The 23867-nt window shown below is 47.0% G+C and overlaps 1 long non-coding RNA gene across 1 annotated transcript; it reads left to right on the forward strand.

The window, feature by feature from the left end:
• Positions 1-698: 698 nt before the first annotated feature.
• On the forward strand, positions 699-8438 carry LOC140647494 (uncharacterized). The gene is made up of 3 exons (XR_012040789.1): positions 699-865; positions 2927-3204; positions 5103-8438. It is a non-coding gene; the product is annotated as an uncharacterized lncRNA (long non-coding RNA).
• The last annotated feature ends 15429 nt before the right edge of the window (positions 8439-23867 follow it).

The following is a 23867-nucleotide window of genomic DNA, read 5'->3' on the forward strand; positions in this document are numbered from 1 at the left end:
GCTTTCTGTGGAGGTCCTTAGAGAAGAGAAATCTTCTCACCATCTTCAGGAAAAGCCATGGGCAATTAAATTTAATAGAAAAAAAGACATGTTTTAGAATTGCACAGCAGAGGTACACGACTTTGACAGCAGTGCATGGAGGAAGCCTGAGGACTGCACAGAATTGCATATCACTGGATTTTGGTCTGTGATACATACACAGAGTCGTTATTTTTTATTACTGACTGCTCTGACTGCATTAAACACCTGAACAATAAAGACATTGTGGTTTCCTGTCACAGCCGGGAAAGTGATGTCAATGGGAAATCTGTCCCTTGCTCCTCTCAAACCAACAGCTTTGCCTTTGAGATGGCCATAGAAATTTGAGTGAGTCTGCTGGGCAGTTGCAATGTTCCAATTTGGTCAGATCCAGACCAGAAAAAAACCCCTCTTCACACACAGAAGGTCTTCCAAAGAGGTTTATGCAAATGGGAGCTCTCTCACTTGACTTAGGGGAGCTGCAACTTGGCAGGTTTATAGAGAAAATCCTCACTTTTCTGTCTGGAAGATTGTTAGGAGAGCGGATCACCACATGGTAACTATCAGTTCTGAACAGGCTCTGCCCTTACCTTCTTTAGGTTCAGCTGAAAATGAGTCTGCAAACAACCTCAGCATTTCGAGTACTCCCTTGAACGGTTGATCAAAGAAATCATGACATTTCTGCTTTGCTCAGTACAGTTAGGGACAACTAAACACTCTGAGATTATCTTTTTGGCACGTAGGAAAACTTTCTGCTGAAGTTGCCCATGATGAAGCTTGCAGCTGCGGTGAATAATCTCTGGATTCCCAATCCCTTGCAGATGCAGACACAGGCCTCCTCCCCTCTGTAAGCAACAACCTCTGTCTTCCTCTGCTCCTTTGTCAACTGTGAACAGAGACCTGCCAGCAGCTGCAATATACTCATAAAAAAAAGCAAAGGTCTCCACTCACCTCTGTCCCCCAAGCAGCTGTTCACAAATGTCCTGCTCTTCACTATGTTCAATATATTGAAGTACCTGCAAGTAATGTTTTGTCAGCTGCTGAGAATCCAGAGTGGCTTCAGCTGGTGGGGCTCGGAAGCCCACGGTGGCAGTACATGGCCAATGAACCATCTCCCTGGCCTTGCAGGGCTTGGATTTGAGAGGGGGAGCTGCACCAGTGAGTGGATCCACTTGGATCCTAAGAGGTTCCCACACACATTCAATTGATTTCAGACATCCAGAAATTCCCATTGTGTCTCTCCTGTGTTTATGACCTTTCCTCCCAGAGATGTACTAAAGTGGAGGTGGTACCCATGGACAGAAAAGCCTTGTCTCCAATGAGTTAATCCGAAGAACTAACCAGAATAAAGCATTTGCTGTCCAGCTGAGCAAGGCTTTTAATGTGAAATGCTTCACAGAATCACAGATTCGTCAAAAAATATAATTGTGGAACATTTTGCTAAAACACAGCAGTACCTAGCTGAAGCTGCTGAGTAAGTCTCTCACATCCAGAAGGAATTTCACCTTTCCTTGGAGAGAGCCTGGGATATCAGAGACTGAGGTTCAAGTCCCCAGCCAAACTAGAGAGTCCAGATCACTCTGTGGGGCCATCAGATGTCTTGTGAGTCTGTTTTTTCATGAAAACTTTTATGGAGAAGGTTGTATTTTTATTTTATTCTACAGAGAAATGAAATATGATAACCTTCATGTTTTGCACGAAATAGAGTTCTGGTTTTCTGAACAGGCCTAGCTAGCAGTGAGTAATAGGACTGAACTTTAGGAATACTATATTCCCCTGCATATTTTGGACATTTTGCAATTTTTTAATTAATATTTTACAGGTTTAGAAATACAAGGGAGTCTCATAACATTTTAATTTATGGTTTTTTTGCTATCCAACCATAAAGAATGCATTATTTGTGTATATATATGTGAGTGTGTATGTGTGCGGGTGTGTAAGCATTTAAGTAAAAATTGATACATGCAAAAGTGGACAACAATGAATAATATTTAAATGGCCATGTACAACTTCAAGTTAGCCTTGAGATACAATTAGACATTATACAGTTCTAGAGCAGGGGTAGGGCAACCTTTAACTTGATCAGTGCTAGATAACCTTTCAGACACATGTTCTTTATTAACAAAATCATAAAAAAGTAATGAGTTTTTGTGGCTGTATCTGGCCATAGTCTTTGGTTTCCCTACCTCTTCTAAAGCTGCTAGGCCAAATTGTCTGACTTTGCCAAGTGGGCTTGCCACAAGATGCTAATAGGATGTAGATATGTAGTGATTGCAGCATACAGCCTCCAAGGTCTCATCTGTGCAGTGTGATGGAGCCAGGGAAGTAATGGTCCTCCATGACGGTTGGAGTCTATGATCTTAAGGGTCTTTTCCAACCTAAGTGAGTCTATGATTCTATGATCACACCCTTGGTGGTGCAGAAGTACTGCTGAAGCAAGGAGAGCAAGGGGAGCTGGCTGTTGGTGGAAAGCGTGGCTAAAGGACCGTGCTTTTACCCACCAGACGTGGATTGATAGGACTGGAAAGGCAGCCTAGAGCACTGTTGTGATACCAAGCTGTGCTCAGCTAAATCACACAACTTGGATCTTCAACTGATTTAACTGTCCTAATCCTTTCTGACCAAGGATATTTACAATAGGATTTTCTTTCTTGAGCCATGTTAACACCTGGGATAACCATGCTGTGTGTATCAGTGTCCCTGCAGAGCTACTGATAACCCCACGTTAGCCAGCTATTACAGAATGCGAGGGCTAACCCTTTGAGGGGGCTAGTTCATCATCAGGGTTACAGTCTCTCTGGGGTCTGCTGTAGAGGGTTGTCATCCACATCATCTTCCTCCTTTGGGTTTGCCAGGAGCTGTTTCTGACCTCCAAGGACTTCAAAACGTGATTCATTGTGTGTTACAGAACGTCCATTCCTCTGGGCAGTGATTAAATTGCCTTTGATGTGGGTCACCGTGGTGGGATGAAGGCTGCATGATGTCACCAGTTTCCCTCCGTCCCTCTGATGGACCTGTGCAGCGCTGCCAATGTCAATACGGAGTGGTGGTGCTGCCTGGCTGCGAGAAGCGCTGTGCTGAGTCCTTCCAACCCTGCAGGAACCGCCAGGGTTTTGTCAGCCTGCTCGGCTGCTACAGGCAATGTTTCACAGGCCCCTGCAGAGAAGCAACACAGGCGACTGTCCTGTAAGTCAGTGCGGAGCTGAGCTACAGCTTCTATTTTAAAATAAATATTTCTACAGAGCTTTTTATTGTTCCTCTTGGCCTCTGCTCTGTGTATGTGTGTGCCTGCATGGGTGGAAGAAGGGTGTTTTAAGATCTGGATGCATCTGATACTGTTTTTCTGGTATTCTTGCAGCCGTGCAAAACTCAGTTTTGTTACTGAAGGCTCAGAAGAAAAGGAAAACTGTGTTCTATCGGGTCTGCAGTCAGCTTCTGGTTTCCCAGGACAGTAGCAGTCAGCTTTTTATCTTTTGGGCTAGTAGGAACAGGGTATAGGGTAAAGTAAAAATGCAGATATTGTAAAAACTGTACATCTGGCTCTGGGAATATATTTATCTTTGAAAGACTTGCAAATAGGTTACTGAGAAGCAGGGGGTCCCAAACTGCTCCCTGACTGACACCAAAGCACTTCAAAGCTTAAAGCTAGGGGCAATGGATGCTGTTAACTCTGATACGGCCTCTTACAGATGCTGTGGGGCAGGTGTCTTTTCTCTCCAGTAAAAGCTGGTGCCTTGACAGAGTCCAGCGCTGGTACTGCTGCCTGGACCTTTGCAGATATTTATATATCAGGCTGAGGAGAAGGACGGGTTGAGTTCAGAAGCTAAAGCAAGAAGTGTAGTAGTCAGGAGGTGAGGATGGCATGAGAAGATGTGCTCCTACCTTTTAGGGGTGGTGAGGGGGACAAGTGTAGGACATGGATCTGTGGTTCCACCTTGGTGGGAGGCAGTAGGAAGTTGTGGAGGACAGTGCCTGATTTGAGATTCCAGAATTGCATGGACATGGCCTGAGTGAAGAGCTGGGAGATGGTGCTGCTGCCCAAGGTAGACCCAAGCAAGCCCAAACTCTGCTGCAGGTCATAAGGAGGAGCAGCATTAGGTGACCCTTGAGGGTGGTGGGCACAGGGTGATCCAGCAGAAGTGGCTTGTCATGGAAAGTGCCCATGTTATCTCGTCGCCTGGCAGTCTGCCCCGAGACGTGAGCGTTGTCCCCATTGCACTCCCGCCCGTCCATGCCCCAGGACTGGCTGGACCCAGACTGTCCAAATACAGCCTGTGACTGCAAAGGCCATGATACAAGATTTCCTTGAAAGCTGGCATGGACACCACAAACAACAAATGATGAATTCATCCTCACCCTTCCTCTCCTCTGTGTCTCCATCCCTCTTCTCAGTTACTTCTGGCCACAGATTATTTCCATTTCTAGAAACTCTGCCAGGATAGCTGAGAAAAGGCAGTGAGATGACTGCTACCTTTGGGTAAGAGTATCCTCCAGTTCTCCCTTTTTGATGTGGTAGGAAAGAGGGCATGTTGGGTACAGCTGTTTGATGGCAAAGGTGCTGCTCACCCAGGGACATTTCCTAGGGCTGGAAAACTCCAGGCTTAGTCATAACACAAAACAACATGAATCATCCTATAGATTACTTCTTAGAAATGGTGAAGCTTGTTGTAGGTATATGACAAGCAAAACAAGAAAATTCATTGATCAAACGGTGGACAGGAGGCAGGGCTGGGGGGAGGGAAGCTCTGTGGGCAGAGAGGTTTCACTGGGGGCAGGTAACAAGTGACCGGGTGTTACCTGCGGTAGAACCATGACATGAAAAATGAAGCCAGATCACCAGAAAAGTAGGCAAAAAGGGCAGCGTTCAGCTAAAGACAGCCAGAGGGAAGTGTTTGTAATGTGATCCTGAGAGAGACCGGAGTAGAGTACTGCCTGGGAGTGGGGGCCAGAAATAGATAAGAAATCGTATCTTCCTACTTTGAGTCCAAATGTGTTTGTAGAACATGTTTTCTCTTTTTATTTTTGTAACTGAACGGGATCACATCAGTGAAATCCCTGATTCTGCCATCTACTTTTCTTAACAGAAACGAGGAGGAGAAGTCCCAGTGCTGCCTGGGTTGGGAAGCACAACCCCAGAGTCAGGCAGAAAAGCAGTCCTGGCAAAGGGCTTGTGAGTTGATGGTCTCGTTGAACTGAGAAGAAGCAAATGATGGAGATATCAAAATGGCCTGACTGGAGTTAGGAAAAGACCTGAAGAAATCACAAACAAGATATAAAACAAGACCTGTGGATTTTGCAGTAGGAATTAAGACTTGAAGCAGCTGGAGACTTCAGAGAACGAATTAAAAGAGGACATAAAATATGAGCTGGAGGCTTTACAAAAAAATGAAAGCAGTGTCTGGAAGTTTCCCAAAAAGGCAAAGCAACAAGCCTTAGATAGGAAATTGTTGAAGGCAGCATCTACAAAGCATCGTTTTTAGTCTGCAAAGGTTTTGCTGAGGTTCTTGGTAACCTGATTGTTATACTCCCCAGAAGATTTTCCACTAAAAGGAAGGAGCTGAAGCAACTTGAAACTTGTAACTGGTTTGAAACTTGTCAGCAGAAACAGACTGAAGTGAGGACTCCAGAGGGTGCATTATGGCTCTGAGAAGGACACTGGAACTCACAGTGGTCATATGGTACCTGGATTTTACTGTGATAAATAGGATGGTTTTTAGCACTTTCTTAACTTATAACATAGAGCCCTGAGGAGTCAGCTTGCCTAGCTCCAGTGAAATAGAAAAGACTATCTCTAAGGAGGAAGACTCCACAATGCTTGCTGAAGCAAAAATCATCCTTAGGTGTTTTTGCAGATTAGATCAAATTCATGGCTGAGAGTATGAACAAAAAGAGCAGTTTGAAGTGGCTTTCAAAAAGGAAAAGGCCAGCCAGAGTGATTCAGACCTATCAGTGGATAAAAGACTCAAAGCAGGCTCTGAAGAGCTGCTTTGCAATGGTTTGTCCCAGAAAGCTATGATTTCCCAATCACTATGATTTCTCGTGGCAGGAAGCCTGTGGTTAGGACAGCACTTGCCATGATCGTCTGCAACCATATGTGCTGCTCGGAGGCTGTATGGGAGAACGGCGGTGCTGCAGGGCTGTGGCTGTGCACAGCCCTGGGCACCAGGTCATTCCAGTGCCCACAGCCCTGGGCACCAGGTCATTCCAGTGCCTGGTTCCAGGCTCGAGTTGTGGGCACCAGAGGTGAGCAAGGAGTTGGTGTATACACGAAAGCATAAAAAGGGAAGGATGCCTCCTCTCTTCCCATGACCTGCAGGACAGCAGGCACTCCGGCCTGGGGGGAATGCACTCTCAGGGCTGTTGCCTCACAGCACAGTAGAGGGCATTTTCTGGCCACAGCAGGATGGTTTGGACTAGAGATGGAACGTTGCATTAGAGGTGGGAGGCACGCAGCGGGTATACGGTGTCTGAGGGCAGCTGGGAGGCACAGTGACAGGGTCACAGTGTGACACAATAACTGAGGCTGGCAGGTACCTCTGGAGATTGTCTTCTCCAACCCCTGCTTAAGCAAGGTCAGCTGCAGCAGGTTGCCCAGGCCCGTGCCCAGTTGGGCTTTGAGTATCTCCAGGGATGGAGACTCCACAACCTTTCTGGTCAGCCTGTGCCAGTGCTTGACCACCCTCACCATAAAAAAGTTTTCTCTTATGTATGTTTTAAGTGGAATTTTGTGCGTTTCAGTTTGTGGGATCAGTCCACATTGCCTGTGAGGCTATCTCATAGGAAGCAGCAGGTTGGTGCCTGCAGGAGAGGGGCAAGGGAAGGGACAAGGGGCTGCCTGGCAGGTGGGAACCTCTCCTGCGACCCACAACCCTCAGCCCCATGACAACGTGGTGTGGTGATGTAAAGATTTACTTTCTCGTCAGATTTGTCAAGACTTTTGCAGAAGGACACCACTGGACACAGACGTTTCAGTGCTAGAAGAGCAGTTGCCAAGAGCAGGAGAAGTTGTGGGGGAGGACGGTCCCTCCGGAGCCCCGTCATTGCTCGGGCAATGTGGACACCCGCTGCCCTCCCTTGGGCAGCCCCTCTCCCCACCCAGCTGATACAGGTGCTGACGGTGGGATGTGGAGGATACTTCTGCTGTGCTGGATGTGTATGTGGGATCTGAGTGGGAAGGGCTGGGGAGGGCTGAGGTTCTCATGCAGAAGTTGCTCATCTCCTTTTCCCAAAATGTTCCTGGGGTGTATTGGCATTGAGTTGCCTCCCTTCTGGTTTTGGACTCAAAAATAAAAACAGTGAAAAAAAAAAAAAGAATTCTGATGGTGACAGCGCAGCCTTAGATGTTAAAATCAGCTCTCCTTTGTGGGTAGGAGCTCATTTATACACATGATTTATGCCTGCTGGAATGAGAGAGGGACAGACTTAACAAATGACAGGTTTTGAATGGTTGCAAGGTAATGTTATTAATGTCTGCTGACTTGGTGCCCTGCCCAACTTTGAACTTCTTTCAATTGCATGGGGCTGAACAAGAGCTGCGTGAGTTTTGAAATATTTCCACATAAAATAAGCTCTGAGACAGATGGAGAAATGAGAGTTTCCTAATGGGGCCTAGTAAAAAGAGTGCAGAAGGAAAAGAAAAAGGCAACAAGAATCTTCCTCAATTGAAACAAAAACAAGGAATCAGAGGGAATAAATTCCAGTGCCAACTGCCATCGCTGAGGGCAGGCTTTTTTAAAAAGGCATTTGTAACATCTTTCACCCCCTTTGCAGGCCTGGCAGGTCAAGCAGCACTGCATCCCTAAGCCCAGCAACAACAGCCTCCTGGGCCAGCGTGACTGAATCCCAGCCTTAATTTATTTAAATGCGTACAAGATGATTCAGTAGGTGCTAATGCTGCTAATTCAGTAGGTGTTAATGCGTGAATAATTATAGACATATTTAAGCAGCTGGTGTTGTGCCTTCAAAAGTTTCTGCGCATGGAAATTAATAGCTCTGTGGTTGCATGTGTACTTTACATGTTATAAAATGAAGATGTTGGTGGCAGCTCCGTGTTAAAGTTTGAGTCAAGATTTTCACTTGAAGTTGAATTAAAACTGTTTTACACTTTGACGTCTCCAGACATGGCGTAACAGATCCTCAGAAAATAACTGATTTTTCCTTTGCATTCTTTCAAAAAAATGCTCTTTGTTTTCAGGCTGCATCTGTTAAGAATTTTCCTTGATTTCCCCTCACGTTTCTCAGGTTCCCCAACAGCGCAAGCTCAGTCCTAACAAACTTCCTCCACACACGTGTACTGATAATATCTTAGAGCAAGGCCAGCTGAAAACAACACACACAAACAAATATTCCCCTTATTTGCAATAGCTGTTTGGAGCTATGTGAGGAATAGATGTTGGAGCTGCTCCTCGCTCAGCAAATGTCTGGTTACATAGTTCCAGGTTAATGCTTTGCCTTGAGCAGACGACAGGGCACCTCAGATAAACACCCCCCATAGAAAATACATGCATATGAAATGCAAACACGACACAGTGACAGTGAAAACAGGGGTGATGGAAATAACAGTTCATTTTGTGCCCTGTTGACTGCAAATAATACTTTCTAATGCATTGTGCTGTCCCGACAAAAAGGTTTCCAGGCGTTTGTTTGCTCAAGGGTGCTCAGCACCTTGCAGCATCAGCCCCTATGGAGACCTGGGCTGGTGCAGGCATTGGCAGCAAGGTTTTGACGTGTCAACTGTTCGGCTTTGGGACAGAAAACAGGGTCGAGCTGATGCTGTCTGGTAGATCTCCCTGGGTTGTCCTGACAGCTGTAGAAAGCACTTTATTGCTTCTACCAGATAACTGGGGGAGCCTGCTTTCTTTCTTCTCCCCTGCCCTCTTGGAAAGGAAGCGTCAACGTTGCTTCCCCTCCGGCTGCCTGGCCGGTGACAGTGCCCGGCACAGCCTTGCAGAGGAGGGCTCCAGCCAAGCAGACCTGCAGAGAGGGCTGCAGACCCAGGTATTTCGTAAATAAACACACGCTGTGAGAGCAGAGAGCTGCACTGACTGACACCGCTGTTATTCCAGCATTTTTTGCCTAGAACAGGTGATGGGGGCTCTGGTCTGTATTTGTTTGGATCACTATAGTGGCCACTCTCAAAAAGTGGCATAGCTTTGGATGGGAACCAGTCCACAGACATCTAGAATGACACAAAGCTTAGATTAATTAAATAAGCATTGCTCTAGCAGCTGTTTTAAATAGCTGTACATCAGCCTGACTTCCAGTGCCTCAGTTTTTAATAGATGAATATCATGTGAAGGCTTCACATTATCATTTGGATGAAATTCAGATATTTGAAGATGGAATGATATCCAGTACTCTCCTGTATTTCTGGGAATATGCTCTCTGTTCCTCTGCAAATGTTAATATGCTCTCTGTTCCTCTGTAAAAGGCATAAAGCTCTCTCGCCAGTATCAGCCATACTGCACAACAATGGCTCACAACTGTTAATTAAAAAAAGTCCAGGATGACAGGCAACAAGGTCTGCTCTCATGTGCTTTATATGCAGGCAAGGAAGTCTTTGAGTTCATGAATGGTTCATTTATACTGCACTTTAACTTATCTGCTTCTTGAGTGCTCCCAGTCTTTTAAAAATGTTGGATAAATTTGCACTGGATACCCCTCGCCTAAACTGATTATCAGTATCAGATCCAAAAATAATTTAATTCCTCTAAACATTACCTGTTGCTTCCTGCTCCACTGTACAATAGTTTATTGTCTGGCTCTGTTGTGCCACATTTCGTCCTGTCAGCTGAAGCCACAGATGGGCTGAAAGGGGAGATGAAAGTGTTCTGCACTCCTTTACAAACCATAAGCCAAAAGCCAGGGAATGCACTTTACATCAGATGCCCCCTAGCCATGTAGGTAATGACTATTTTACCTTCATCTTTGTACAGATATCTGTGAGTTGTCTCGGATTCAGAAAGTATGTATGGCGCATGGGGTGAGGGGGGCAGCGGGTGTTCATCAGACAAAAGCTACGGTTTCCTGACTTGTCAAAAATGTGCCGTGTAGAAGAACTCACTTTGGTTCACAAGCAAACCCCAAGCATTTGCTTTTTCTGTTGTTATTAGGTACGGAAAAGGTGAGCGCTTAGTGTAACCCAGTATTTTTCACTAGATACTCCTGCAGGAGCAGAAACATAAGGAAAAGTGAGGTGTTTCTACCTTCTCATGAACAAGCCTTTCTCCTCTGCCCCTTTGCCCCCCTCCTGGGAGGGGGTCTGGTATTTCTGCTTCTGGGAAAGGCACCTATCGATTGGCCTCGCTGGTCTCCCCGAGGCACTGCTGGGGGACGGGCTGGGCCCCGGGAACACCCAGAGCCAGGAGAGGTGGCTCTGCCCCTGCTGCAGCCACAGCTGCTGGGCACTCACCCCCCGCCACGCTGCTGCCGCCTCCTCGCTGCGGACACCACGCTTCCCCCTTCCCTGAGATAAACCTCCGCTGTTACGAAGGAAACTCAGGTGTAACTCAGGTATAAAATCCTTTACTTGGTCACAGTTTCTCATTCAATCTAGTCTTCGTTATTATCCTGATTTTTCTTTGAACTTTTTCCTTTCCATCATATCCTTGCTTCAGCTTTCAGCTTCTTTTGAAAGACTAAAATTTTTTCTGTACTTAGATACATGAAAAAGAGAAAAAGAAGGGAAGGGAAGGGAAGGGAAGGGAAGGGAAGGGAAGGGAAGGGAAGGGAAGGGAAGGGAAGGGAAGGGAAGGGAAGGGAAGGGAAGGGAAGGGAAGGGAAGGGAAGGGAAGGGAAAAAAACCCTGTCCCTGCCCCAAAACAAAACAAAAAATAAGAAGGGAAAAAAAAAAACAAATTAAGAAAAGAGAGCAGAGCTATGCAGTGCCCTTGGTATATGCCAGAAATGCAGCCACAATGTACCCGCAGGAACACACCCATCAGCTCCCCTCCCAGAATGAAACCTGAACAGCAGGAGCCAACCCCTTGCTCCAGTCCAGGCCACAGACACATCAGGCTGCCCTCAAAGCCCAGCCTGCTGCATGCGACCACCCAGCACCCACAGCATGTTCTCCCTGCCCAAGTCCCAAGGAAGAGCTGTCGCCTTGTTGCCCACTCTCGAGGACTATGTATCTGCCTGTTTTGGCTCCAGAGGAGTTGTACATTTAAATAAGCTGAGAACCTCACCAGGAATGTCCTGCCAACAGCTCTTTCTTTTTGGTCCTGCTTGGACTCTGGCTGGACTGGTTGTGCTGGGAACAGCGGTCCCATATGGCATGGTAAGGAGAAGGTGCAATTAGGCTGGAACACTTTCAAAATCCTTGAAAAGGGTCAAAGGAATGTATGAAGGTGAATATCCTTCCAGAGTTGTGTGTCTCATGTTGAACCACTCGTACACGTTCATGGGGGACCATCAATGGGGACCATCTTACTTGCACCAAAAACCTGTCTCCTTGGTGTCTACATCTTGCATTTCCTTCCAGCACTCCTCAAAGTTGTTCTGCTGGTGTCCTGGAATCTTCTTCTACTTCTTGTGCCTGGTTTCTTCTGTCCCTTTTAGATATTCCTTCTCTCAGACTCACAAAGCAGACTAGAAAGTATGCAGCCAAATATGGACTCTTCTGCACCCTTTCCTCCAAAACAGCCATGCCACCAAATATGCTCTAGCAAAAAAACCTCTGAAAAACTGTGTTTCCTCTGAGCCAGGATCACAGCAGCCCTGCAAGCCCCATGTTTAAGGGCCAGCAGGAGGTGAAGCAGATAACAAACAAGGGGTGACAAGATGGTGAGGGGACCTGGGACAGGGGATTCACCAACTCAAGTTCAGCAGCTGAGTTTGTGTTTGCTGCCCGAGAGCGGGAGAGAGAGGCAGGGGCTGGCTGCGAAAGGAAGGAGGCATCAGGGAGAAGAGAGACTGGAGAAGAGGACAACGGTGTGCTGGGGACAGAGAGCTGGTCAAAGTGAGCCTTGGTGGGCACAAGGATGGGCTCTAACCTGGCCAGGGCACTGAAACCCATTGGTGTAACTTCTCTGTCATCCCCCATTACTGCTGAAATGTCTTCTCAGAACTGACAGACCAAAACATGGCAGACAATATGCATTTAAGATCTGTTTATTTTTTAGACCCACTTTTCTGCAGAGGAAGAAACACCCTTAAGGAGTCATTATATTGGCAGAGCAGATTTATAAAGTCTTTAGCTTTTGTTTGAATGACATAATGAATTAGCCTCCTTAGACCAATGTGTTACCAACTCTGGTGCTAGTGACCGGGTGGTCCTATCAGGCACACTTTGTGTCTTGATTTCCATAGTGTCAACACTATGGTAATGACAGTACACGGTGAAATTTGCCATCTGGGGTAGGGATTCCATCCATTGCTACCAAAGGCACCCCTATGGTCAATGACCTCTTCTAGCCCTTGGACTTGAGCTTCAGCATGGGCTGGAAGAGGTGGGAGATCCCTCCCTGGCTACTGCGGTGGACTCGGGCAGTAAGAGTGGGACAGGCAGTCTGCTTACAGAGGTCCCCCAGACGCGGGGAGAGGTAGGGGCTTATGGCCAGACGTCCTTGCTTAGGGCCTCCTGCAGAGATGTCATTGCTGTGCAGCCTTCTTCAAACAGGGCATGGAAATGGTGAGGGACCTGGCGTTGAAGGATTGAGCTTGACTTGAGAAACCTGGGTCAGGCAGAGGCCTGGAAGGAGACAGCAGCGCTGGTGTGGCTCCACGGAGCTGCTCATGCACCAGTGGCCAGCACAGCACCCAGCTGTGTCAGGAGAGCACCGCTCTCTCCCTAAGTCACTGCCTTGGGCTTGAAATCCTGGTGCCGAGGAGCTCAGAGCATTGTTAATGCTGTGTAAAGACCTTGTGGCCTAAGTCCAAAACTGTGGCCCCTCTGTTCAGCGGTTGCCTAGCCCTGAGGTGCCTGAAACTCTGCATCTGTCCGTGTTGAGGAGCACCTCCATTTTGGCAGCCTACAACAGCTCAGCACCGCTCCCAAACTGGGTGTTGTTCCAGCTACGTGGCCTGGGAGGTTTAAGCCAGCTCTACCTATGCCTGATGTTGTGCTCTGCAGGAGTTTGGCCAGAGAAGGAGGATCTCAGTGGTGCTCTGATGACCAATTAATTGTTGTATGTTAAATAGTCATTTCAGGAACTATACAAATAGACGTTGGAGCAAGAATGAGACCCCCGGTGTCCCCCTCTGGGCAAGTGATTGAGTTCAGAGGTTGAGAATGCTCTTGCTCGCTCTCTCCCTGTGGTCCAAATGATCTTTAATGACTCCTTGCCAGGTGGAGCAGTTTTGGCAGGAGAGGCTGATGCTGCTTCTTTTTTCCTCTCTGGAAACTGTTGGGGTTCGAGTCCTCACAGGCAGAGAGCAACTCCAAGCCAGTAGGTGTTTGGGAGAAAGATCTTATAGTTGATCTGTCTGTTGACCACCATCACCAACAGTGCCTCCTCGGGCTTTGTTTTGAGTGAAAAGATGGCTTTCCACAGGCTTTGAAACAAAGCAGGCACTTAGGAAATACAGGGGGGCTAAATCACACTTAAGGTAATATTTCACAGCCAGATTTTCCTTCTTGGCCCTCTCAGCAGTCCTCGTTGCAGGAGAAGGTGCTGGTAAGGTGCACCTGGGCATGATGCCTCAGTGGGGAGAAGAATGTGGTTAAAGAGATGGCTTTATCTCCAGTTTTCCCCACTGGCCAGCTGCAGTGGAAAGTGCTGATGGTTTGGGGTCTTTCCCTGAAGTGCCCTTCCTCCCTAAAGCGCTTCAGAGGACTGGGCTGGGCACCTGCTGCCTGATCTGCATTCCACCTTGAGCAGACAAAACCTAAAAGTTAGGTGGACCATGCCTGGTATTTTGGCATAAAACCAGGGTTTTTGTGGGTCTTAGCTCTTAGCCCTTAATGCCATCATGCATCCAAGTATTGTCAGTGAAATGGAGATAACAGCACCACCAAACTCAAAAAAGTGCTTGGGGATAAGGGTATAAAGAGACTGTGAGGCACTCGATCTCACAACAGTGGGACCCGTATAGAGAACTGCAGTGTAGCTGAAGTCAAAATGAGTCTTTCTGTTGATTTTGCTGGGTCTTTCAATATGTTACACAAAATGGAGGTGTCAGATAATTGCCTTTATTAATCATTGCTGGAGTGCAATTTGCCCAGGGTGTTTGACACTACTGGTGCTATGTACGATTCTGCATGGGTCATTTAAATGTTGCAAAGTAACATTTGTTTTACTGGCAAAATACAATAAATGATCTAATTTTAAAATATTGTGCAAGAAAATAAATGCATTTGAACACTACAGACTATAAAATAATTGCCTTACCTACTAATGAACAATGAACGTGAAGTTTGTTTCATGAATTGGAAAAAATAAGCTGAGAAGAACAGACACCCAGGGAATTTTTTCTGCAATGGAGGCTTGCTTCTACTATAGCGAGAAAGGATGCATGCTTCATCTTGCATTTTAGATTAGAGGCACTTACAATGAATTATTATTTCATAAAATGTACAAGTAGGAGGCATTTGGGCACTCACCCATAAAAATTCCAGTCAAGACCTTACTGCTTGAAAATTAAAAGTCACAAAATTAAAATCACCATAATTAAAAAAAACCCTTTTCACATTAAACTTTGCAAATTCTACCTTTGTTCACAGCACAGTCAGAAGAGGGAAAAGGTGCCAGGCCTGGGGCAGGGTGAGGGGCCCAGTCAGACCTGTGCTAACAACGACTGATAGGGACCACCGCATGCTGGTGCTGGAGCTCTGCCTCGGCTGTGTTTAGTTTGCTAGAACAGACGTAGCCCTCTTGTCCAGGGATGGTTCAGCACGGGACAAAATCACAGCTGTGGGAAGAAGCCACAGATTTCCATCTGAGGATTTCTCCCAGCAAGATGAGAGTAGCCCTGAATTGGTGGCACTGATCTGCACTGTGCATGCAGCGAGTTAGGTCTTCAGGGAATCAGTGCATCCCAAAACCACAGAGACAGCAAGCTGGTCACGAAGAATGTCCCTGCTCTTTGACTGCATCCAGCATATATAATCAGATAGGAAACTCTGCAGCTTGGCATTAATTGCTGGCTGATTCCTTGCAAATCCTTCTGCTCTGGGAATCAGACTCTAAGTAAATAAATGGTAAAAACAGCAGAGAAGACAGATGTCAAAACGTGCTTTGTTCCTCTACAAAGGAAATACAGCACAATTTTGGTTGTGCCTGTCGGTGTTTCAGAACAGCCTAGCAAGTACTCAGTAATATATTTAATCATAATGATGACTTTGTAATATTAGACATCCTTGTAAGACAAGTTTGCAAGGATGGTACAGAGCGAATACACTGCAGTGGGGGTGCCCATGAATTTGCTGCTATGACACAGACCAACCGCACAGAGAAAGCTGGCCAAAGCTCACAAGGTTGCATAAAGTCTGGAGCTGACCTGCCTTCGAACTGCTTGGGGAAAGGTGCACCTTGCTAGGGACTCCAGTAGCTCTGCGGCCACATGCCGGCTGTCTCAGGACAAAAAGTCAGGAGGTGTTTGCAGGGCACAGTGGAAGGAGCACATGGGGTGCCTTCCTCACCGGCATGGCTGTGGTGTGATGTGCAGGCATGGGCAGGGAGCTGAGGAGAGGCGGGTGTTTGTGGGGAGAGCCGTGAGCAAGCATCTCTCCCTGAGCTGGTGGAGAAGAAAAATCCATATATATCTATTCTTCTTTGGTTACAGTGAAATGCATGGAGCAAGGGAGGTTTTCTGGGCTCACGTGTTTATGCTTTACCTCAGTGCTGCCTCAAACCAACCAAGAGCCTAGGAATCCCCTCTGAAGTATGAAAAAGTGCTTTCTTATCACTGCTTGTTTTCTCATGCAACAAGGAAAAGAAAGGTGAGGCAGAGGAAACAGGACATGCTTTGGCACCTGTGCTTCATGGTAATGCTGGGCTGTGTTTCTGCCTTCTTAGCGCTTGTTTCAAGCCTTTTATGTGTGCCAGCCAAGAAGGGTGGCAACGTGGTTGGCTTCCCACAAAGCCTTCTCTTGAGTGGGAGATTTGCTTTGGAAATACTGTGTTAGTGGCAGTGGAACAAGCAGTGGAGCGTGATCAAGGTGTGATCATTGACCTGAAGAAATGTATGTTAGTGCAGAGACACATTGCCTCCAAGGAATAGGAAACAAACCTCCAAGAAAGCCAGAAAAATGCTTCATTTCATAACTGGTCTGTGAGAGCTCTCCTAGCATTTAGTAGATAGCGCCTTATGTGCCAAATACCTAACAAATATCTGAAAAAAGGAATGTAAACCCAAATGTACTGAAACATGGGAATGTTAAAATACTGGGTCACACCAGCAACGATGTGGGAGTTTGGCAGGAGTGGTTTTGAAAGACTCTGTCATGTCTACTGTTTTTTGTTCTGCAGAAGAACAGAAGCCATTGATTTCATGGCTAAAAAGAGTATGGAGAACAGCAGCCCAGGCGCTGGAGAGGAAGTTGTCCCCTGGGTAATATGGTGCCATGGAAATACAATCTGATGGCCAAAGTCACCAGATGGTGCTATTGTGCACACTATTTGTGTGTGTGTGTGACCATTGCACACACTTTGAAGGGACGTTGTGGGGTTTCTCTTTGGGACAAGGGCACTGGGGTGGTTTGCTCTCTCCCTTCGTCCCTACCTGGTCTAATGCAGACCTTGGGGCTGAGCCCTCCCGGGACTGAGCTGTGACTGCCTCACCGGCCCCGACTCCCAAGATGGGGACTGCTTCAATGCTGTTTCAGCCACCACTGTTTGAAGTTCAAGCATAAATAAAACAAGTTATACACAGCAAAACCCACATTCTGTTTCACTGATTTCATCACTTTGGGGAATCCCAACATGTCCACACAAGAGGATGTAAAAAAAAAGCAGGGGCTTCCATGACACCCAAGGAGGCAAGGAGCACATCTGCCCATCTCTGATCAATTGAAGCACCTTCTGAAGTATCCCACAGCAAAATTACCCTGCGGCCAGGCACAAAATGCCTGGCCTTTAGCCTACAATCTCGCAGAACTGAAGGGCACTGCTCCGTGCCCCGGGAGAGTGTTTCTTTCTGGAAAAGCTCGGCTTTCTTTTCTGAGTGAACCCTGTAGATCAACTCCTAACAGCAGGCTCGTGGCCTGAGCAGCTCTGCTGGGCTGAGGCATGACAAGAAGAGTATGGGCCAGGTTCAGAGAGACCTGGGTCAGTCCCTGTCACCTCCACAATAATATGTGTAATATTACAAACCTGCACAATATTAGCTATTTAACAGTTATACTTTATATGCATACAGGCATATATTCATATAAATGCATATTTACATATAAACAACCTATCAAATTATAATTATATATTATAATATACAATAAGGTGTATAGCTCTATAATAGTACCTAATACCTGTAAAACCCCTACATAACATTACTCCTGTGGGACCCTCTCCTCAGAGGGAGCACACTGCATGTTCAATCATGTTTGCTGACCTTGGGGGCAGCTGTGGGAACCACCTACTTTGTCTCTCCCTACCTGGAGTCTTGTTCTCCACCACCATCACAATAGTGCTGATAACCAAAGCGGGTGACCGCGCAGGAGGAGGACATGGGCCTGTCCCCAGATATACCTTTGCAGAGCTCTGTGCTTGAGCACTAATTAAAGGCCATGGGACAAAACCCATGCTGCAGGGGAAGGTGTCAGGTTGGCCAAGCCAAGACCTGACTTTTGCATCTTGCAGAGGTAGAGGGTGTAGACTGGAGCTACAGAAGGTGGGAAGATCCATACCAGCTGGGTATGTATGAGTCATTGTGGGGACAGTTGTGGTCCCACCACTTGTTGTGGAAAATGTGGGAAAAATGTAAGCAAAAAAGACTTGCGTTGGTACTCCAGCCTTGGCTGCTGTGGGGTCTGTAGAAGGAAGGTCAGTCCAGCAAACACTGCCACCAGCATCAGGGATCTGGGTAAGGCACGGGATTATGTGATATTCAAGCTTGTGCGTTATAAATATTTTGCTTTCTGCTCATTCTGCAAGTCTCTTAGTGAACCTGTTTTCTCTGTTGACTGTCCTCTAATTCTTTTTTAAAATGCGTAAGCAGTAATCCCACTGGTTTCTGAACAGTATTCCTACCAAAAGTGTGACCCTGAGATCCTGAGTGACAAGTGAAGGGTATTAATGGGCATTTAAAGAGTGCCATTGCAACAGAAACATATTGTCATGGGCCATTTGGAAGTTATTTCTGTGAATTTTTTTTTTTAAAGACTTGTTCTCTAAACCAAGTAGTAAATTAAGCAAAGCAACGTGTAAAAGTAAAGGTGATATAATATGCTAGTCTTTTTAAGAGCTTGTGGTTAAATAATGTTTTACAGTGTAATAACATTTCAAAGGATAATGATCTTTTGTGTGCGCCTGGTGCAAGGTTCAGCACCTTCCACTCACAGCCATGACAAGAGGGATGGAAGCTCCCTCCATCTGTTCTAGCCTTAGCAGCAAGGGTGATGGGGGCAATTTGAGCCTGCCAGATGCTGAAAGCCAAACTCCGTATAGCAATGATGGGAGCAGAGCTCACAGCAGGATCAGGCCCATGCAAATGTGAGGACACATCACAGTTAATGGGATTACCCTGGTAATTACCCAGTAAGTGTTGCCTATTGGGAGTATGGCTGAGAGGACCAAACTCACTCCGGCTTAATCTCCTCTAATTAAAGCCCTGCTGCTGCGCCAGCCCACCGGGCTGAGGGGCTGGCTGTGCTGCTCCGGCTCCGCTGCTGTAGCAGGAGTGGAAGCTGCTAGCTGGTCTTTACCCCCAGAATGGGACCTGCTGTGAGCAGATGGTGATGGGCGGGTTGTAAGGAGATGTCTGGTCCCCCCGGGCCCACACCACCAGTCTCCCCCCAGAACTGCCCCAGGGCCACGGCAGAACCCTGCTGTCTCTGCTGCTTGGAGGGTAGCACTCTCTCCAGCGGGCTCCGCAAGCAGGGGAGTCCATCCCCAAACCCAGAGGCTAAAGCCCTTTTGTCCCAAAGCATCCCCGCTGCTGGCTGAGCCCTCTTCCTCAGTGATCAAAACCAGGGCAGGCACCTTTTTGACTCAGAAAGAGAGGGGAGCAGCCCCCTCTGAGTGGGTGCCTTTTGCCTTGCCTGCACCAGACCAAGCCTGCTGCAGAGACCCGCCAAGCAAAGCAACGCGAAAAGCCCATGGGGAGAAGCAGCGCTGGCCTGCAAGGGCCCCCACGCAGGGACAGGGACAGGGACAGGGACAGGGACAGGGACAGGGACGGGGCTGGGGCTGGGGCGCTCCCCTGAGGGGGTACATCTGCTGGAAGGGGATGAAGCGGCATCCGTATGCTTTTAGCAACAGACACAGGACTTGAATCAATAATACAAGAAAGCCTGTGGTCGGCGGCATTTCTGGCCACAGCAGATGGACCACCATTCAAGGAAGGGTTTGAGGCTTCCTCTGCCTGAGGGGATTTTAAACCACATTCCCACATTTCAGGCAAGTACCCTCATCTCTCTCTGGCCTGTAGGTCCCTGTAGAAACTGCAGCATTGCACAGCCAGGAATCACAGGGCTGGTAGGAAACTGAGCAAAAAGCGTGACTTCTGTATGGTACTCAGCTGGGCAGGGGCTGCCCTGGTGTCTACACCCAAGAGCATCTCCATCCGTGGAGATACTCATACCTCAGCTGGTTATGACCCTGTGCTACCTGATCTAACTTGAGGTTGGATTTCACTTTGAAGTTTGCCCTGCTTTGAGCGGGGGTTGGACTAGATGACCTCCAGAGGTATCTTCAAAGCTAAATTATTCTGTGATTCTGTGTTTCTATCACTGGTTTTTATCCAGTTACTGTTTCATGTAAAATCCCTCAGTGAAGTCCCCTAGCCATTAGGTACAGGCATGTTCCTTCTTGCCTGTTCTCCCTCTGCCTCCATAAATCTAAGGAAGCTCAGCTGCAGAGGTACAGAGTCCTCAGCAGGTTTTTAGCTAATGCATAGAGATTAAAAGCTACTACAGTCGCCAGTAAAGGCAAGACTCTCAGGGTCACTCTAAATTAAGTAAAAGCTCCATCAATTTGATCAAAGAACTAAAGTATACATTATAGCGATTTGTATAACATAGGATTATTTAGTTCTGTATAGAATTTTGCATGGAAATCCACTTTTTGCTGGTACCTTTCAGCAAATAGAAATAACTCCAGCATATTTGACATAATATAGAAGTGTATTTAATCACAACAGAAAAGGCATTAATGTGTTATTTGGGTATGAGCACAGGCAGATAAATGTAATCATATACAAAAACATTGTATTACATGAAGCCTGAAAAATAATTACATTTATTGTGTCTTTTAATGGCAAATAAGTAAATTAAAACTATATTTGAATATTGGTTTAAACATGTGTTAGTTTTTTTATCCATTAGGTTTAGATATGGAGGGGTACAGTCAGCACTCATTGTATAATCAAAGATATAAAAAATATACATTAGCTCAGACACTGGAAAATAAAGTTGCCAATTTTTTATATTTTTAGGGTGAAAAGGGTTATACTTTTAAAAAAAATATTTTCAAAAGTGTGTCCTGTTTTCAAGCCCTATTTATTTTCCATACAGTAACAAGTTCCACAGTGTGGTGTGTTCTACAGCAGATGAAAATATTTAGTATGTTAAATTTATGGCCGAGGGCAAAAAGCTGAACTTGGGAACCTATTTAAAGTGCAGTGGAAGTCTGTAAAGATAACGATGGGGAGTTGAAAGCAGTGAAGCCTCAGACAGTAATATCTCAATAACAAAGAGCTAATACTTTTCTGCAGAGGCTTTCTCAGCAACAGTTGGTCCATTTTTGTCATTATGTCTAATCAAGTCCAGTCTTGCCTCAGCCTCCTCAGCCAGCAGACATCCAGCACTTAAATATAACCGTATGTGTCCAGCGCGACTACAAGCGTTGTAACGCGCTCCCGGCTCTGTCCTCCCGCCTCCAGCTGGCCCTGGACCCCGGGGTGTCACATTCCAGGTTTTATCCACTGAACGTGCGCACCGATGGCGCGTGAGGCTGCCGTTCGCTGGAGGGCTTGGGGAAGGGGCGCGGGGGGCTATTGTCCCTGGGGAGCAGCGTGCCCTCTCCGAGCCCACCCCAGCCCCAGCCTCCTATGGTGGGAAGCGTCACCCGCCCTGCCAAAAAGCACCCGGAGTCAATACGGGCTCGGGCTCCCAATGCAACTGGATTTCTTCGGATGTTGACCGACTTCTTCATGCTTCCATTTGTCCCCTGCTGCGTGCAAACAGCCACGTGGCAGCTTTCGCCTGCACGAAAGGCTGCCGGGGAGGCTGGCCGTGGCAGCCCGGGCCTGACCCTGACCCCGCTGGCAGCCAAGCGTGGGAAAAGCCCCTCCTGCCAGGCTGAGGACAGCGTGTGCCTCCTTGTGCAAGGGGAAATGGGAGGGAAGAGCCGGAGGCAGGAGCTGTCTGAAGTGCTTTCTGCAGTTACACTGGAAAATTCATTAGCGTGAGTCAATGGCAGAAAATTAAGAAAGCGCCAAGGAACAAAACGGGACCCTCCATTAACACACGATGGGTTTCACAGGGTAGACAGCCTTGTTCATAATTTGCTGAGGTTTTAATGTTGCCTACATGGCTTAACGCTCTTGATAGGATTCCTACTTTGAGCAGATAATTAGAATAAAGGCATTAAATTACCCATATTGCTTATTAATCATGTCCAGGCACTGGAATTCCAGTTGTGGCTTTTGATACATTTTTATGCAAATTTTGGTAAATAACATCCACTACCCTGGAGGAAGCAGAGGGGGACAAGCCTTTTCACAGATGGGGTGGGATGTAGGGTTGTATTCATCCCTCCTGAATTTTGCCAAAGTCCCCATCCCCGTGACCTTTCCCAAAAAGTGCTGAACTGCCTGGAGGGTGATGTGGCATCCAGCACAGGTGATGGGGGAGGCATGACCTTATGGGACTAATAATCACCTTAAGGCCACTTCTCTGAGCCTATGTGATATTGCTCCAGCTGGGGTCAGCGGAGGCACTGAAGCTGTTGTGAAATAACATCTCAATATAGCAAGTTGTGTATTCAGTTAGGGAACGAAGGTGGTTCTGCTAAGAAGTTTTTAGGATTGTAGTTTCCCTTTTGGTGCAATGATGTCTAGTAATACTGGGGAGAACGGAGCTAGGCAGAGAGCTCTGCCATCTCTGCCTTGTCTCCTATCTGTACCAAAAGCCTGGAGGTCCAGGTGCACCTCTGCCATGGAGGCCAGAAGGCTTACTCTGGGGTGGTCTGGGCAAACTGATACGTACCTACGCTATGAACAAGTCAAGACGTGATTTTACTGTGGCAGGAGGGGTGATGAGCAGTGCACCAGGGAAGAGGAAGGAAAAGTTAATCCACCTCCCCTTTCCACTGCTCCCTCCAGTGCTGTGCTGAAGATGGGCAGGCAGGAGAGACATGTTGGGAAGAAAGGGCAGTCGGTCACTCCATACTCCTCCCCTAGAAAGGAAGCTGAGTTGCTAATATTATCTGTATTTATTGTATTTATGTGGCACTGAGCTCATCTTTGAGACATCTGGGCCCAAGAACAGTAATTAAAATGAACAACTGTTGACAGCAGTTGTCACAAATTGAACAACTGGCATAAATCAAACTGCCTGGAGTCTCAGCCGTCTCTCCCAAGGAGGAGATAAATACCATCTAGCCAAATTAAGAAAGAGCTGTAGAAAGCAAATGCTTGTGGCACGGAGTCAAAAACATGCCAGTGCCAGGCTCTGTTTGGGTTCTGGAGGAGCAAATCCCCCAGCCCAGGGGCCCTCCTTGAAGGATGCCTGTCTGCCCCCTGCTCACCCCCATCCTCAGCCCACCTCTGATTCCAGCTATGGCACAAACAGAGTAAGCTTTCTGGCAACAGAGAAAGTTAAAAGCAGCAACAAGCTTTGTCTGATGGTGGAGTTTGCATTACAGGCACATAACACTGGCTCCACTGCATGCTGAAGTTTGAAGACGGTTAAAGCACAAACCAAACCAAAACCCCACCCAAAACCATTTGAAATCCATGACATTCAGACTTCGGATGTATTATAAGTACCCAACAGCAGTCAAGCTCACTAAAGCAAAGATCTGTCTATAACAGATCTCTAAACTCAATATCCAAAAGCAGCAGTTTAGGGAACAGCGTAAATACAGGAGAAACCGATGTTGTGCCATCTTTCAAGCACTCCCCCAATCTCTGACCATTTGCAGCTCAGAGAAATTTAAATGGCAAGGCTTGAGAAAACAAAATCTAACTTAAAACAACCCTGTGCCAATCAGATATTAATTACGGATCAAGTCCTTGGGACATACAAAGCCAGGTAGCACCTTCATTTGTTTCTTAGAAAACTGATAGATTTCCTTTACTGAGACCAGGGTCCAGTTTAACACCAAACTCCATTTATAATTAAACAGTTGCTTTTCTACTCCTTTCAAAAGGTTTTGAGGTTGGACCCAGGTGGGGGTCCTACCCATCACTTTCCCTTTGCTTCACACAACTGGAAACTCATGAGCTTTTCTAAAGGGGGTAGCCAGAATTGCCCTGGTGCTGAGTCTCTTCTGCAGACTGCTGGGTCACCACAAAAACAGGGCTGAATAAAAGCCGACAAAGACACAGAGACACCCCCAGTCTCCCCTGCGGGGCTGCCCTGCCCCAAGGCCCTGCATGACCCCAGGCCAGCTGGACAGAGCGGGCTGCAACATGTCCTCAGCCCCAGCGATGAAGGTGGGACAGCAATGCAGGGTATTATTTCAGGAAGCTCCCTAGCTCGGGTGGCACTTACTCACAGGGTGCGTTCCCGAGTTTTGCATTCATGTGGC

The sequence above is a fragment of the Ciconia boyciana genome, chromosome 2, assembly GCF_034638445.1.
Source record: "Ciconia boyciana chromosome 2, ASM3463844v1, whole genome shotgun sequence".
In the NCBI taxonomy this organism is placed as follows: domain Eukaryota; kingdom Metazoa; phylum Chordata; class Aves; order Ciconiiformes; family Ciconiidae; genus Ciconia; species Ciconia boyciana.